This window comes from Petaurus breviceps, unplaced genomic scaffold (assembly GCF_028583685.1).
Source record: "Petaurus breviceps papuanus isolate PSGF00001 unplaced genomic scaffold, PetGlider_PUasm1.0 90702, whole genome shotgun sequence".
NCBI lineage: Eukaryota > Metazoa > Chordata > Mammalia > Diprotodontia > Petauridae > Petaurus > Petaurus breviceps.
Window position 1 is genome coordinate 8,872,282 of NW_027187317.1, and position 12,266 is coordinate 8,884,547.

The following is a 12,266-nucleotide window of genomic DNA, read 5'->3' on the forward strand; positions in this document are numbered from 1 at the left end:
ATATAATAAAATTTTATAAATATTTTAAAAGGAAAATCCTCTTTTCCCTTTTTAAAGTTTAACAAGAATAAACTCTTTGAGTTAGAGTTACCTTTTATCCTATAGATTAAACAAGCAGTTCCTGGTAGAAACCAAATATTTGTTTTAGGATCCTAGCCAGAAAACTATTCCCAAAACTGATTTTCCTACCCTTCTTATACATTGCTTTCTTTATATATAATCTTGCCACACCATGCAAGACTTAAAATTTGGACTAGATAGGCATAGGAAGGAAAACCACTGAGGGGCACCCATGGCAAGTATAGGGGGGTGGTGCTGAGGGGTATGTTGGCAAATTTTTAACACCCAACTCTCTATGGGGGGGGGGGAACTGTACACACTACATACTTTTAAGTTTAATCTGCATTATTGATATTTTTCATCACTTTTTGAGTCTAGACAATTAAAACAATAACAAGCTCTGATTGGTAGTTTTTGCTTATTTCCTAAAGTATGAATGCTTGCATTGAACAGTTCGAGCTGGCTCCAACACAGCCCTGGAGGTACTCTACTTTTTCATAACTGTCTTTCTTCATTTCTAATTCTTTGCTCTTTCATTCAGTCTTTTCCCCAACCCTGATCCCCTACTCCCTCTTGCCTCCTCTCCCACACTGTTTTTCTCCCATACTTTTTTTCCTTTCTTCCCTAAATATACCTTCTTTATTCACCTTACTCTAGTGATGACAGTCGTGGCTAAAGAAGATGCTGATTCCTGGGTTAAAATGTTTCTACTAGTCATAAGTGGCTAGGATTTAAAATGAAAATTAGGATGAAATTATTTTGTTGCTTTGGGATTTTTTTAAACTCGGAACTTGTGGTTAAGCTGTTTTCTATCTGTTTTTAATTCTTGTAAGTTCTCTATCTAAATAATCATCACAAACTATTTGTTCTGGATCTTTTAATAAATTGTTTATGGAAATGAACTAAGTTTTAACTCTACATCTCTAGTCATAAAATTAGTTGTTTATAAGAGAACAATAGTATTCAAATTTCACTTCACAATAGATTCAACTAAGGCAAACAAAAATGTAAATGGGGGAAACCAAATAGAAATGAGATATGTCATCTCTCTCCATTTCTGAACTCTGTAGGGAAAAGATCAGGGAAGAAAAAAGTCAGTTAAGTGACCCAGTGAACAGGTTGCTAGGTCTAGAGTAAGAAAGACCTGAGTTCAAAAGCCACCTCAGATATTTACTAGCTGTTTGACCCCTGGGAAAATCATTTAATTTCGTCTGCCTCAGTTCCCTTATATGTAAAATAGAGATAACAATAGCACCTACCTCCCAGTATTTTTGTAAGGATGAAATTAGCTAATATTTGTAAAGCACTTTACAAACCTCAAAGCCATACAGAGCTGTTAAAAGACAGTCAGAAAAGGATACTCTAACAAGATAAAAAGCAAATGAGAAAAATCTTCTGCAAGAATTTTTGGGCACCACCAAATTGTCTTGTTGGAGGACCTATCAATGAAAGGATTGAAGCAATGGCAAAAAGTATTAGCTGATGTTCTGTAGTTAGGAGTTGCAAAATGTAATATATAATTATTTCATGGGATCCTCAGTGTGGTGTGTACTGTCTTATAGATGAGAAAATTTAATATGGGAAGTTTAAACAACTCAAACATAGTCACACAAATAAGTTTTAGAGGATTTAAACCCAGGTTCCTCCTAACTGAGTCCAATGGTCATTCCCTTCCTTACATAGTAGTTTCTGGGTAAGCTCTACTTCATTTAGTATTCATAAGATTTTGATTTAACTGCTTGATTCTGTCTTTTAATCTTAAATTTTCTGTTTACATGGTGGTTAAAAAAATTATTTGTTCTGGACCACTTGTTGGGAATGCTGATAGAGATTTCTGCTTGGTGCAGGTTGAACAGGATGATCACTGAGGTTCCTCCCATTTCTCATGCTATGTGATTTTAATCCTAGTCTATAAATGTGCCAAGGGAGGTGAATAAAGTTCATTCAATCCAATCCAACAAGCACTTGTTAAGTGTTTACTATATACAAGCCATATGCAAGGCACTGGAAACAGAAAGACAAAAAAAAGTCTCTGTCCCAAGAAGTTTATTTTCTACCTAGGGGGAGTAGATTCAATATGTAAATGATTAAATATATACAAGATAATTTGAGGATAGTAAGGTTTCATGTAGAAGGTAGGACATAGGCTAAGATTTAGTGAATAGAATAAATTTATAACAGATATGCACTGTCAAATAAAATATTAAATCAGCCCTTCACTTTTAAACTTTGTTGTTTAAAACTATTCTATTGTTCTACTCCTCTTGACTCCAAGTTAAGTATTCTACTACTAAGTTACACACTGCCTTGTACATAAGAGGTATTTGATAAATGGCTGTTGAATGTTAATGATTGAATTCTCTTCACTATTTAGCTGTTTTACTGAAGAAAAAAAAGTATACTAGTTATTTAGGGATAGGGGAGGAAGGAAGTCATGATAAAGTGACAATGGGAATGTCTTAAGAGAGATCACCTTTAGTAGCTCTTCCATTCACAAAATTTCCAAAGGGAGTTGGAACCAGTCCATCCCATCTCTCCCTTTCCTCTCCCCTCTCCAAAAAAAAAACCAGTAAGCTCTATGGTGGCAGGCCCAATGTCTTAATTTTCTTAATTATCTTTATCTTTATCACCTTCAAACCTAGTTTGCAAAGGAGTAGGAGATAAGTTGGATGTCTAATTTCATTAGGATCCTCTTCTTGAAACAGAAATGTAATATATCTGTTACTTATTGTCTTAAGTTATTCACCTGGAACCCTCAAAAGTTAAGGGCCTCAGAACTAGGTAGTGTAATGGATAGAGTGCTAGAATAAGGGCTGAGTTCAAATTCTGCCTGAGATATTTACTACCTGTGTGATCATGGACAGAGTCAATCAATTTCTCTTAGTTTTTGGTTTCACTGTCACTAAAAGGGTGCTTATAATAGCATCTATCTCACAGAGTAGTTGTGAGAATCAAATAAGATGACAATTTGAAATGCTAAGTAAACTTTAAAGCTATAGCTAGATATAGGAATTATTATTTCTACTGCTATTATGTTAGTGGCAAGATTTGAACTCTGGTCTTCTTGACTCAAAGTTGAAACTTCTATCTATTAATCCATACTGCCTTGCATATAATAGATATTTGATAAATGGCTGTTAAATGTTAGTGATTGAATTCATTTCATTAATGAGGTGCTTTACTGAAAAATTATTATTTATTTGGGGATGGGGAGGAAGGAAGACACAATAAAGTGACAATAGGAATATTTCAAGGGTGATCACCTTTAGCACTTCTCCCATTCACAAAATTTCCAAAGGGAGTTGGAAGTTTGGGTTGTTTGGATAAACTGACTTTATTATTATGCAATTGATATGAACTGAATGTCAAACTCTGTGGATTTTTCCATCCTAATCCCCAGAAGAGAAAGACCAGGACATAGAATAGATAAAGAAGAATCTTTTTTTTTTCTAATGCTGCAAAAATGGAAGAGGTGATGGTGCCAAAAAAAAAAAACACAGAACAATGAAAATATACAAAGGAAGAGGATGTGAGAGGAGAAACAATAAAAGCTTCAGCCAAAAGAAGGGAGTTGAGGGAGGGGGGTAGAAATGGAAGTGAGTTGAAAAAGCAAACAAATAGTAGTATTATTATTGCTTACTATTTATTTATTTGATAAAAACCTCAAAGTAATCTACAACCATAGAATTACACATAGGTCTTGCTCAGAGAAATAAGTCACAAGATCCAACAACCTAAACTTAGCTTCAAAAACTCATTAATTTCTACTCAGAATTACTGATAATCCAATTAGAATATGAAGGGAAGTTTCACACACCTTGTAACTTAGGCATCATTACAATTTTTTTCATTGGCTGTATTGTCTATGATAATCCTCCTTAGTCTAACATTTAAATTTTTTCATGATCTGATCGCAATTTACCTTTCCAGCTTTGTTTCACACTAACGTTATCCCTTCCACATCAAAACTTTCCCCATCATGGTTTTGATGGTTGGTCATCATTAAATGGGAATTTGGGGGGAGTTTTGTGGAAGCCACAGACAAAATGCAAAGGCCAGCAGACAACACAGAAAAAGTTTAGAAACTCTATAACACTGCTATCCATCGATGACAGTGGCATTGCTAATTTGGACTCAACACCACTGTTCCACATGTGCCACATGAGGAATTAAAAATGTCACTGAAGAAAAACAAAGAAGGCAAAAAATAGCTAGACTCAATGGAATCTTCATTAAGGTTGAATGTGCTGGTGGTAACACAATTTTGAGTGTGCTAAGGGTGTCATATCCATATGGGTCAATATTTTTCATTATTTTCTAGGTTAACTTTTTAGGTAAGAATGAGGTCAATGATTTTTTCAAAGCATTCAGTATCCTTTCCACTTTCAGATATGTTATGACATATTATATATATATATATATATATATATATATATAATGTCAGCATAGTTTATAATATAATATAATGTCAACATAGTTTATCTTTTTTAAATCATAATGATTCAGACTTCTCTGGCACAAAGGAAAGGCCAAATTTTACCCAGATTTTCCAAATGGCAGAGGTGTCACACACCTAACCTCTGCAATATGGAAGTGATAATTGTACTATCTTTCATGTACTAGCCAAACAATACTATTAAGCAGTCCCCAAACATGCCCCATTTTTCCTCCCTCTGACACTTTGCTCAAACCACGCCTTCTTCCTGGCACATGCTTTGCCCTCTCTTTAACTGCTGTAACCCATGCTAAGAAGGTCCAATTCATAGTGTCTCCATGGTCTCTTCCCTAATGCTTCTAACCAGAAGTAAAGTCTCCCACCTCAGGTGTGCCACAAAACTTTATTCATGCCACTCTTGCAGCATTTATACTAGTATATTTTGGCAGTAGTAATAATAACTAATAGCCCACGTTCATATAAAGAACATTAGATTTATACAGTATTTTGTTCACAATGCTTCAAGTTAAGTCATATCTTATATATGTGTCATCTCACCAGATTCTAAGCTCCTTGAGAAAGACGTGCTATAAATTATTCGTCTTTATAGCCTCCACAGCACCTAGAACTGTACCTTGCATTCTAGACAACTGCCAATTAATAAACTTATGTCAAATATTAAGTGAATACGTGAAAGAATTTTCTTTTCCCTAGTCTAAATTTCAAAGGTCGAAGCAGGGAGAGGCTCAGAAGTACATCATCAGCTTCTGAGCAGAGTCTTTGTCCCATTTCAGTATTGCCTCCACCTGAAGAAATTTGGCCAAATCTCTGACAAGTTCCCAGATTCTCCCTTTACCCACAGTAAAACACAAAGGAATGAATACTCAAAGACACTTGACTCTCCTCAGAAACAATTGCCCCAATACTATGGGTCCTAGGAAGGCACATGCAATTCACATAACATATAGAATCAGCATGTGAAGACATACCTCAAAGCTATTGGCAAAAGGGATCCCATGAGGCTGTGGTTCTGAATAGTAGCACACAGATCTGCCAAAAACATAACTCTCAGGTAGGAAAATAGCTACCTTGGCATATCAATGTGAATAGTGTTATCTAATCCACCATTATCTACCAAGAAATCCTGTTTTGCTATAACTGTCATATGAAGGAGTAAGTAGCAAGTGTGTGGCCATACTACAACAAAAGTTCTCACATATGATAGATGCATGTACTGCAGATGGTTACCCATACAGTAAACTCTGGGCAATCTCATATTCTTTACACTTTTTGGTCAATTGTGTGACCAAAGGCATAGTAAAATAATATTTGTGACTGCTTGTGCCCCTTTCAACACCTCATCAAGAATACACGGATAAGTGCATAGATCATATCATTAAAAATATCATAGATATGTGAAATTATGCATATAGGTCAATATTTTTCATTATTTTCTAGATTAACTTTTTTGGTAATAATAAGGTCAATGATTTTTTCAAAGTATGTAGTATCCTTTCCACTTTCTGATATCCTGAATATCAATCCCTTAGCACACTCAAAACTGTGTTACCACCAGCACATTCAGCCTTAATGAAGATTCCATTGAGTCTAGCTATTTTTTGCCTTCTTTGTTTTTCTTCAGTGACATTTTTAATTCCTCATGTGGCACATGTGGAACAGTGGTGTTGAGTCCAAATTAGCAACGCCACTGTCATCAACGGATAACAGAGTTATAGATATCATAACAGACATTTATCATTTGTTTCATGTCCTTCTTCCAGTTTCATATTTAAATGCTCTCAAGATGATCTGGTTTAGTTGGGTATCTTGCCAGGCTTCTCTGTTTCCCCTCCACCACCTATTCATTGCTTTATGAGGTGATAGTCTACATAATCTTTCTTTATATCCCTCTAAGAGATTTTATAAATGAGTTTATATTCTAAACCAGTACTGCTCTTGTCTTCCATGTTTCTTTGTCAAGAAGGTCAATGTTGTCTTGTTGAGGCAGTTTTTGAAACTCTCTTGGTTTCCTTATAAAAACTGATTTATAGGGGCATCCAGGTGGCTCAGTGAGTAAGAGCACTGGCCCCAGTGTTGGGATGACCTGGAGATCGAATCCCAGGCTCATACACTTAGCACTCACCCAGAAACACCTGGCCATGTAACCTTGAGCAAGTTACTTAACCCCAATTGCTTAGGGGCGTCCAGGTGGCTCAGTGAGTAAGAGCACCGGCTCCAGTGTCGGGATGATCTGGGGATCAAATCCTGGCTCAGATACTTAGCACCACACCCAGAAATAACTGGCCGTGTAACCTTGAGCAAGTTACTTAACCCCAATTGCTTTAAAAAAAATTTATATTGGTTAGATTTCCTTAGGGAATGACAACCATCTATACTTGTTCCTTCATTCCCTCATTTTTTGCTCATGAACTATGTTTTCCAACATTTTTCTCCATAATCCTTAAATCCACCTTTGCCCTGAAATCTTTGGTAATTAAAGTACATACTGGATTAATTTGAAGGGCCTTTCTATTTATTTGTAGAATTTCTCTACTTCCTCATTCTCTACAACTAAGGTTGGCACATAAGCTATAATTACTTTTATGGTGGTCTTTTCACAAAGCCTAGTCATGAGCATGGAAATATGAATTCCCCTAATGTCCTTTGAAATGATGTTCTTATTGCCTTTGAATTCATGATAAAACCATTCCACCAAATCCTTTCTTTGTCTTTCCAAGGAGAATCCATGAGTCATCCTTCTAATCTGTTGCCACTTCCTTTTGTCTTCTGGTATCATTTATAACAAGAATGTTAAGACTGATATGATTCACTTCCTGTACTCATCAATCTCTGGACAAGGATCTCATATTTAAAGTACCAACAGCTAAGTCAATGCTTATGAATGTCCTAAAACCTGTGTGACTGTTAGCATACTTTGTCTTCTTTTCTGATTCTCCCATAAGTCCTGCAGAACTGGAAAGAGGCAACACAGGACTGGAAGCCATTCTTAATTTCCTTTCCTTAATATCTGACACAGTCAAAGAATTCATCACCAGATAGCCAGCTTGTTGATGATCTTCGGAAAGCAGACACAGATTGTCATTGGATAATTCTCAAAACTTTAACATGATTGAACTTACTAGGATTTTCATTCCACTAGAATAGCCTTCAAAAACCCAGAATCACCTTCATGCAGTAATGAGGAAAAAATAGAAGTTTATAGAGGTTCTATATTTATTAAATATATTATTTAAACAGATGCCAAATGGGAAAAATGTCAGGAACAAAACTTATAAATTTAAATGTCTACATGCATTTGTACAAAATGTGAATAATTAAAATTAACTCAAATTTTTAACACAATGAGGTCAATGTGTGACCTCATTGATAGTCATAGCCAAAAAAAAGAAGTTACTTTTGGTGGCCAACATTCTGGCAATGATCCTCTCCTTACTTAGTTACTTAGTTCATCTTCTGATAACAGTCTATTGATGGCTCTGAACTTGGACCCTTTCCAATTTGGTAGAAATCACCAGAGCTCTTCCTCATAGTTCATTCCATTGGTTATAATCCTTCTTTACAACATGACTAATGTTTAATGAGAAAGTATTTGTAGAACCTATATCAGATTGCATGCCACCATAAGGGGAGGGAGGGGGGAGAAAATTTGGAACTCAAAAGCTGATGGAACTAAATGTTGTAAACTCAAAGTAAATAAAGAAAAAGATTTTTTTTAATTTAAAAAAGAAATCACCAGAGCTTGAGTTTCATTGGTGTGGCTTCAAGAACCCCAGTTTGCCTCCATGCCATGATGAGACATTGCTTAACACTTTGTTGGAGAAAATAGAATAAGACTTTAACATAGTGCTGTTTATAGTCAGCTCTAGAATGTTACAAGGCTTCTTTGGTGGAATCCACAACATTACAAAAACTATCAGTCTGTCTGTGCTGAAAAAGCAAAGAAGAAGAAAAATTCATATTTTCCAGACTGATACATGGAACTGGACAGGGACAAAATGTAAAATGAATCTACCAATACAAATATATTATACTATGCCACAGATGAACACCACAATGACTCCATAATGGGGTAGTAGGAAAGATGGAGCCAGAAAACATTTGGGAAATTGGGTGTGATAGTAATGGCAATTAAAGATTCCCCTGTATTGGCTTGGTTTTCAAATTGATTGTATTAAAACCCAGAGTTTGTTAATCCCACCTGTGGGATGGGCTTGTTGATGTGAAAAGAAAGTCCTGAAGTGGGAGGAGTTGGTGATGTAGATTTGGAGAGACAAGAGAGAGGCAGAAGTTCTTTTTGGAAGCAGCACCTCGTGTAGGGGGAGAGACTAAGAGATTGCTGGTGGCCGCTTTGAATTGCCCTGGACTTTTGAGACCTGCCCCCTGAGCTGCCAAGGACTGAGGAGACATGGCTGTTCTGCTGGTACTTTGTCTGTCTGTTTTGATGTTATTTTGCCAGATTTGTCCACTGGTGAAAGACTGTCCTGTTGAAGAAGTCCTGGAACCTGGCATTTGGTTAAGAAGGCCTGAGACTGTCCTGCAGACAGAGAGTGAATACTGTCCACTGGTGAGGGACAGTACTGAGAGTGAATACTGTCCACTGGTGAGGGACAGTACTGTTGTTGCAGGGGTCTGGAGACTGTCCGGCAGACAGAATGAATACTGTCCACTGGTGAAGGACAGTGCTGTTGTTGCAGGGGTCTGGGAGCCTTTCTGTTGGTTTAGAAGCCCTGAAGAAGGATTTTCTTGTTGTATGTTTACAGAAATCCTGGGAGAGGGCTTTGCTAATGTGTTCAGGGGTTCTAGGACTGTTCTACAGACAGAGGATAAATTCATGAAGGGACTGGCAATGTATCTTATGGCCTTGCTAAGCCTTGTCTCCCCAGGAACTAAGATTGCTGAGAACTTGCCTCGTGTCAAGATGAAGAAAAGACCTCCATTTGGGTATTAAGTGCTGTGTTTAAACTTGATGTAACTCTGGGGTAGATTCAATTGTGATCCAGGGGTGGGGAACTTTTGACCTTTTTGTGTTCTATGGTTGAGCAAATGAATGTATTTTACTTATGTTTGGAAACTAATCTCCATTTGAGAAGAGGGGCTTTGTGGTGGACTTAATTAAGGTATAGCCTAGGGGTGGAGAAGTATTTGGAACAGAGACTTTGTAATTGATTGAATGATTGGAAAGTCCTGGGGTGGGGTAGGCCTTGGAGATTATTTAATCACACTTAGTAAATGCTGTATTTTGAATGATGTCATGTTTTGATCTTCTCTGTTCTGGGTTTGTTACTGAATAAAATAGAGAGCACCTATGCTGGTATTTCGAACCTGGGAAGTTGCCTTTGCTTGGTATTACATTACATTGGGCAGCGCTTACAATGATACAAACTGCTTGTTCGCTGTCACAAAAGCCCATCTCTTTAATTACAATTAAAATACAAGACAATATTTTCAAGAGGTTCAATTCCACAAACATTTATAAAATGCCTACTATTTGAAAGGAACAATACTAAGTAATTCAGATACAAAGACAAAAATGAAGTGGCTCCTGCCCTCAAGAAGCTCACATTCTACTGGGCCAGAGAGATATGCACATGTAAGTAAACACAACATAAGGCAAAGTAATTTCAAGATGGAAAAAGGGCCAATGACTGGTAAAGAAGAAGACAATCTGGCCCACAATAGAGCCTTCAGGATTTCCACACTTAGTGGGCTCATGGAAGAGGAGGATCCAATGAAAGAGACTGAAAAAGAATAGTCATACAGGTAAAAGGAGAACCAGAAGAGAGAAGTTCTGTAAAAGTCAAGAGAAGAGATGACCCAGGAGCAGAAAAGTGATCAACAGTATCAAAAGTCGGGAAGAAGTCAAGTAGAATGAGGACTGAGAAAAAGCCATTGTGCTTAGCAGTTAAAGATCATTGGCAAACTTGGAGAAAGTCCAGTTTCAGTCCAGTGGTGGGGTAGGAGACAGCTCGAACAGCTGGAAAAATATGTGAGGAATAAGAAAATGAGGGGAAAGTGTAGATGATCTTTGCTTGGAGCTTAGCTGTGAATGGGGGGAAGGGGATAGAATAATAGTATGAAGGGGAAAAAATGGGCAAGTGAATAAGTGTCTATTTTTAGGCATAGGGCACTCCTGGGTTTGCTTGTGGGTATAGGAGAAAGTCATGACCAACAAAGTCAATACCAATAATAGCAAGAAATTAGCAATAGTAGATAAAGAAAATAAGAGCAGGAGGTGAGAGAGAGAGGGGGTGGGGGAGAGGGAGAGAGAGACAGAAAGACAGACACTGGGGGAATGAAGTCCCTGAAGGAAAGAAGAGATTAGAATCAAGAGCTCAAATGAAGAGGTGGCTTTGGCAAGAAGGGAAGACTTTCCCAATCCCTCTTAATTCTAGTGTCTTCTCTCTGTTGTTCATTTCCATTTTATCTTGTATATAACTTGTACAGAGTGGTTTGTATGTTGTCTCCCTCATTTGATTGTGAGATCCTTGAATGCTAACACTGTTTTTTTTCCTTTCTTTGTGTCCCTGGTGCTTGGCATATAGTAATTTAATAAATGTTTACTGACAGACTATCAAGAGAAAAGAATTGGTCGTGCACAAGCATAACACTTTACATTTCTCCCTATTCAATTTCACGGTTTTAGATTCCACATTTTTAATTAATCTGTCAAGATATTTTGGGTCCCTTATTTTATCATTGAACACATTAGCTTTGCCTCCATGTTTTGCACCATCTATAAATTTTATAAATATATCATTTATGCCTTTATCTAAATCACTGGAGAAAAGGAGGGGGTATAAACTACATAAGTCATAGATCCCTAGGGAACTCCTTCTGACTTAACGTCAAATTGAATAAAGGAAATTGACAAATGCTTTGCTGATATATATGATGAACTACTCCTACAGCATTTTACCACTCTGAAAGTCTAGTAACTTTGTTAGGAAAGGAAATAATGACGATAAGGTCTGGTGAAATGTATTCTTAATGAAGCTATCCTGGCATTTTGTGATCTTAACTATCTCAATAATAATTATGTGCAAGGATTTTTACATGAGAAAAGCTTATTGGCTTATATGGCCTCCCTTCTCTTTCCTTTCTTGAAAATAGGTACATTGACCATTCTCCAAAGCTGTTCTTTTCTTGTTCTCTACAATATTTAAAAGATCAAATATAGTAGATGGGTAATCACTCCTGCCAATTCTTTCGGTACTGTAGGATGTCATTTGTCTTAGCCTGGTGACTTGAATTTATGAAGGGCAGCTGTTTCTTCTCATGCAATCTCATCTCCCTACCTATATTTTCCTTACTAATCATTTTTTTTAATTTGTCTTTCCTAGTCCAAGAAAATACAGTCTAACATAATTGAAAGAGCACTGATTTGGAGTCAGAGGACCAGGGTTCAAATCCTCCTTCTGCAAGGACCTGACTCTGTAACCAGACTAGATGAAGAACTGGAATGTGATTCCAGGAACCACAGTCTCTGAAACTCAATCCCTATCTCTTTTCAGTTGTGCTCGATTAGTTCACATTCTGCCCCTTTCTCACCAGCAAGTGGTGAAGAGGGAGAAGTTTTCCCTTACAGAATAGAAATAGACTGTCTAAGTCTCTCTCATAGCCTTGCCCAACTATCTGGAGAGAGAAAAAACATGAAGGTTTCCATAGCTGAGTAACAATTGCAAAGTACAAAGCATTATATTAATGTTATTGTTATTTCCCTTATGATTATGTTCAGTTTAGCTGATTTTTT

General features: G+C 36.9%; 1 long non-coding RNA gene across 1 annotated transcript; it reads left to right on the forward strand.

The window, feature by feature from the left end:
• Nucleotides 1-8,692: 8,692 nt before the first annotated feature.
• LOC138144619 (uncharacterized) lies at nucleotides 8,693-9,841 on the forward strand. Its single transcript, XR_011163989.1, has 2 exons — nucleotides 8,693-8,936; nucleotides 9,333-9,841. It is a non-coding gene; the product is annotated as an uncharacterized lncRNA (long non-coding RNA).
• The last annotated feature ends 2,425 nt before the right edge of the window (nucleotides 9,842-12,266 follow it).